The sequence below is a fragment of the Priapulus caudatus genome, unplaced genomic scaffold, assembly GCF_000485595.1.
Source record: "Priapulus caudatus unplaced genomic scaffold, Priapulus_caudatus-5.0.1 Scaffold300, whole genome shotgun sequence".
Classification (NCBI taxonomy): Eukaryota; Metazoa; Priapulida; class Priapulimorpha; order Priapulimorphida; family Priapulidae; genus Priapulus; species Priapulus caudatus.
In genome coordinates this window covers 253,839-259,480 of record NW_014577361.1, presented here as the reverse complement: position 1 = coordinate 259,480, position 5,642 = coordinate 253,839, and the positions used below count along the sequence as shown (strand labels likewise).

General features: G+C 36.5%; 1 long non-coding RNA gene and 1 other non-coding gene across 2 annotated transcripts in view; both read left to right on the top strand.

Annotated features, from left to right (window-relative positions):
- Positions 1–2,926: 2,926 nt before the first annotated feature.
- Positions 2,927–2,998, top strand: Trnah-gug. Its single transcript has one exon. It is a non-coding gene; the product is annotated as a tRNA-His (tRNA).
- A 2,138-nt stretch (positions 2,999–5,136) lies between these two features.
- The window catches only part of LOC106808736, an 18,487-nt gene continuing 17,981 nt past the window's right edge, over positions 5,137–5,642 (top strand). The window contains exon 1 of the long non-coding RNA XR_001393806.1: positions 5,137–5,211. This is a non-coding gene — a long non-coding RNA (uncharacterized LOC106808736). The remainder of the gene's footprint in view (positions 5,212–5,642) is intronic.

Genomic DNA, 5,642 nt, shown 5'->3' with positions numbered 1-5,642 from the left:
TATATATATATATATATATATATATATATATATATATATATATATATATATACATATATATATATATACAAAGTATGTATATATTCAGGGAACTCCCATTCAAAATGCTTTTTCCCACGCCTAATCTATTTACAGATTTTGTGTTCTTCACACTCCCTAAATATGTGAACTGTAAAGTCGTCGCAGTGAAGAATGTAGGTATTGTAGGCAGCTCCTAGTAATGGGTTAGAAACTGTAACTTTAGCTTTAGTACATCAACTGTTCATAGACCCATGCTGCATTAAATGTATAACTTGATATGTTCATGTAATTCCTACACGATATGCAAGAATCGGTGTCTTTTTATTAGTAATGTCAGAATACATTTTTAAGTAATTGTTTTTTTTAATTTATGCTAATTCTATTAATTGTTTTTTTTACTTCTCTCAACTCGTCCCCGTATGTAATGGTAACTTGCTTGATCCATAATTACTTTGCATTGCCTTCTTATATGTTGTAACGATCTGCTACATTTATTTTATACTTACCCACATACGCATGCATGTACGCTTAAATCACACTCATTGGATTTGTACCTTAATCATGTTTCAAACAGCTATTCATAGCCAATGATGTTTTTCGAAGATTTATATTTTTGTAATGCCACCTATTCGTTAATTATGCCCAACAATTTTCTCCCTCAAATTAATGTGAACGTTTATTAGCTTAAATATTGCTTCTGCTGCTAGAGTTACTCAAACGCATATTTTTTTCATATTAGCAGTGAGAAATGCTTGTAAGCTGTTGTATTTGTACAGTAATGAAGTACAGTAAGATTAATGTGAAGCAGGAATTTTAGCAGTTTTGTGAACTGCTTATTCATAGTAATGTAAATGTTGCATTTATATATATTTCTGTTTTCATCATGTAATTATATGGGATCAAGGGTGGATTTATGGTACGTCTCGCATATACCACTGTATACAGCGAATTGTATCACGTGGATCGCTGTATACACACATATGCTGTCAAATCTCTGGTTTGCAAGGCTCTAACTATTAATTTCTAACTTGTATGCGCGTTTGATGTCGTATATATATGCAAGTGAATAGAGAAACGAGTCATGCCGTGTCATAAAATTGTACGTAGAACGTACGATCGAGTAATCTGGTGCGTGTTCACGTGAACAGACTTTAATGAAAACTCACTGTGAACTATTGGCCACAATGCGCTCGGATAGTTAAGTGCTTTATAGTGAAACTAATCGTGATCGCGTCTAAATGATCACAAATTGTCATGTGTTTTTCTCTACTGTGTTCGATGCAATGCATTTTTTATTGGCGAATGCTGCGCTCTTAAGAGTTAATCATTCTTTTCGTGTGATATACGCAATAGTCTTATCACACCGATTAGTGCAGAGTTCAGCTCAGTACAGTACAGTGTGATACGGATTTAAATCAAACGTTGGAGTTTAGCAGCTTGAAACGTATGAAGACAATTGCTTAAGCCCGCCGCACAACGCTGTGGAACTTGGTGTGCCAAGCTGGCGCAGCAAGTTCCACAGCTTGTGCGGCGGGCTTTACGTTACTGTCTCGAACTTCCTGAAACCCTTGTTCAACAGCCTGAAACATTTTCCCTTTATATCCGAGAAGTTCTACTGTCTACTTCGTCTGTTCCACTTTCTGAATCAACAGCGTAATAATAGGCAAACACTTTTTTGCGATAGGATGTTCTAAAAACAATACTTGGCAGCGACGGCCCGCAAAGTTTTTGCTGTGTCCACGTTGACAATGATTTCGGTAACCATCTAGTTGTGTTTGTTAAGTTCCTAAGTCCTTATTCAGTTGGGCGAATACATTTTTATTTATCTTTAATTCACTCTTAATATTATCAGAAAATCTGACGAACTTACTCCAACGATAGCGACAGTGTTAATGGTTTTCACCTGACCAGTTCGTGGGAATGGCTAGAATATGGGTATAGCTTATTGTTATGGAAAATCAATTTGACGATGACTGCGCATGCGCATGTGGGATATTGAGCAGCTAGCTTTGTGGTGCGTGGTTGTCACTGTAACAACATCAAGCTATTTAGTCTCGGAACTAGACACATATGCAATGTACCGACAGCTTAATAACTTAATATAGCAATCTTGATTGTTGATATTCCCGCATTTACCGAGGATGAATTGTTATGAGATTTAATTTACAAATTTATAATAATAGTCTATAGTTTGCTTTCCAGTTGCTTGTAAAAAGAAGAGTATGCTGATTATATTATATAATATATTGCAAGATTCTTACAATCAACCCTTTTACTAATTATCGAAAGGACCGAATATATATATATATAATGTAATAAAATTTATATATTACATTGAAGGTTTAATATCGTGTAAAGCGTATGAATGTTTGTATTTCGCATATGTTCAAGAATCCTTATATATATATATATATATAAATAAAGTCACACACGAACACCCATGTAGATAAAAACAAAGTCAGAATTATAGAATAAGGTTTTTAAAAAATTAAATTAAATTAAATTAAATTGTTTAATTACATTAAATAGTCAATTAATTTTTAAACACACTTATTCTATACTTTGACTTTGTTTATATATATATATATATATGTGTGTATAAATAATGTGTGTAAGTGTGAGTAAACATTCTTTCTCGCTGCCTCTTTTTCCCCACTCATTCTCGTTGTCCCAGATACGAACAAATGTGTATTATAGGCGCATAGAGGCCAAGTATTCAGATAGGGAAAGGCCCTGGAACGCGAAAGTATGAAAGAGAGGAAGAAAATGAGAAGAAAGTGTGAATATCAATAATCGCTACGGTTTAGATGTCTGTGAGGCGATTCTACGACGTCATTCACAAGACGTTTTAAGACTTCAGTGCTACTAACTTCATGCCTATGTTAGCAGCAGCTCAGTTGCACTAGCCGTGATCGTATAGTGGTTAGTACCTTGCGTTGTGGCCGCAATAACCCAGGTTCGAATCCTGGTCACGGCATAGCTACTCCGTAGCAATATCATGGCATGAGTGATTTTTTTACGTTGGTTGTTTACATTTTTACGTTAGCTAACGCTCATTAGTCTATGTTCTCGTTCAGATTCGTGATTGTTATAACGATATAGAATTGTGTGTAATAATCACAATTTTAATGTCATTATTATGCCTGTGCCACAGTGACTCAAATACAAGACAGATTATAATAATTCCTAAAGGCTGTAGAATATAATTTAAAAATAGACAGGCCTTCGGTGGGCAGCGGCGACCAAATGCCGTATAATTAGTTGGTTATATACAATACCTACAGTGGTTAGGCAGTGACAGTAATCATTTCCTTTGTGTGCGGCACACTAGGGGGCGCGTCTGTCGTTACTTGTCGGTGCTACAGATTAGCAACCGGCCAAAGTCTATTTGATAAGTTATCATTAGTACAATCATCAGACCATGAGATCTGTGGCCGCGTCTCTCACTGCTCTGTTATTCGTTTCGTCTTTCCTATCGAATATCAACAACAATAATGTTGTCGAAAGCAGAGGAATCGACGGCGGAATGAAATGCGCAAGTAACATGTTATTTTTGATACAATTTTAGCATTAGCTGTATAAGTATAAATATACCATTAACACATTTATATAATAATCTGTATAATAAGATATGATGTGCATTTTTTATATAGTTATACGTATAGTATAAGTTAAGCTATATTACAATACATTTTCTGAACTATAATGTTATTATGATATATTGCTTGATATAGCGCGGTGACGATAGATAGTGCCGCACTGACCGATCGACCGAATCTATTAAGAAAACTCAGAAACATTACGATAATATAAGATATAAACATTAGTATAAATATATTAACATGATCAAGGTTACGATAATTTATAAGTAAGATATGAGATGATTATAGGATTTCGCCTAACATTCTTACAGATTATACGTAATAGTGAAAGTAAAAAGTTCACAGAGCGGTTAGTTAATTGCGAGTAGGTCATATTCATGGTCATGTATATATATCACGATAAGTTCGGCAAGTCATTGACACTTGGCCGACCGCCACTGCAGTACTACCGTACCTCGTATCCCTGCGTTTGTGCAGCAACAATTCATAGCCAATCATCTCGTATTGATGTTTTGCGCATGAAAGGGTGCTTAATTTCGCACTACCTCAGACCTATAGCGAATATATTGCGCATTTATGTGTATACTTCCTTTGTTATTCCTTCATAAAATACGACAAAGCCTTGAGATCGCATAAAAATAATTTATGGTAACAAAGTACACAAGTTTATTTAGGTTAATATTATCAATAGAACGTAGAATAGCTAGGGAACGCGCTTTAACTTGCTTACTATACTTCACACAACAATCGCAAATATTTATTATTTTGCACTTATGAACAGTTGACACGTGTTCGCTACTATATAGAAAATAAGTACATACTTTTCCTGGGAAAAATATTATTTCTGTAATTCACGGGAATTGTTTCGTGTCGGAAGCATAGTTGAATTGATTTTTAAGAACAGAGCACACGTGTACGTATATGTGTGCCAGTTGTAACTGTAATTTTCTTCACTCAGATTGGCCTAAAACCCGTCGATGCAATCATTTCTATATGTTACCAGACGTCGCAATATACTTTAGCACTTACTCATCCATATTGTAATTGCAATTATATATTAAACCTATTTAAAAACTGACAAACGTGCGCTACCACAGCTGCTGCCCGGTTTCAGCAACTGCCAGGTTGACCCTTTCGCCTAAATAAAATTACCACATCCTCCTCGTTATACATATATATATATGGATATTTCTTGCTCCTATATATACTGTAATTGCTACGTCTGCTTGCCCAATCTAGACCAGTTTAAACGCGCGTTTAATGAGCGCACGCCGATACATCCCCTCGCGGCACTTCGTTACCAAGTATTGTTTATTAGAACCCCTCATCACAACATTGGTTAGCTGCTCGTGAATCACACATTCGATGGATGGATCAACGCTGTTATGTATTGTTAACGTTTTGTTACGGCATCTTTTCCCGGCATCGCAGCCTGCACGGTCGTCGGTGGATTACTGGAGCAGCTATCAGTCGTTCACAACGAATCGATAGCGCAGTCTTTGTCCCGATTATGCGAGTATCTACCGGACAAGTTCCACGTTGCTTGCGAGTTGGCCGTCGACTTTGCCGGACCCATAATTATAGATCTGTATGTACCATGATCTTCCGTTCACATGGAGCATTAGAGATGATACACTGTATTCTCACAAGAGCAAATGTAGCCACACACGAGCACACGCGCGCTTATACACGCACCCACACACGCATACAACCTGTTGCACCCAAATCCGTGTCAATATCGTGATAATTTGTCGCAACGGTCGTCTAACGTTGCGGTTTGTTGTATGCAAAAATTTATACCAGCAGCAGGATCTGTAACGGTGCATGCTATAAATGTTATACAACGCAGAGAGAGAGAGAAAGAGAGAAGGAAAGAAAGAAAGAGAGAGAGAAAGAGAGCGAAAGAAAGAAAGAGAGAGAGAGAGAGAGAAAGAGAGCAAAAGAAAGAAAGAGAGAGAGAGAGAGAGAGAGAGAGAGAGAGAGAGACGTATGTGTGCGTGTGTGTGTTTGTATGTGTGT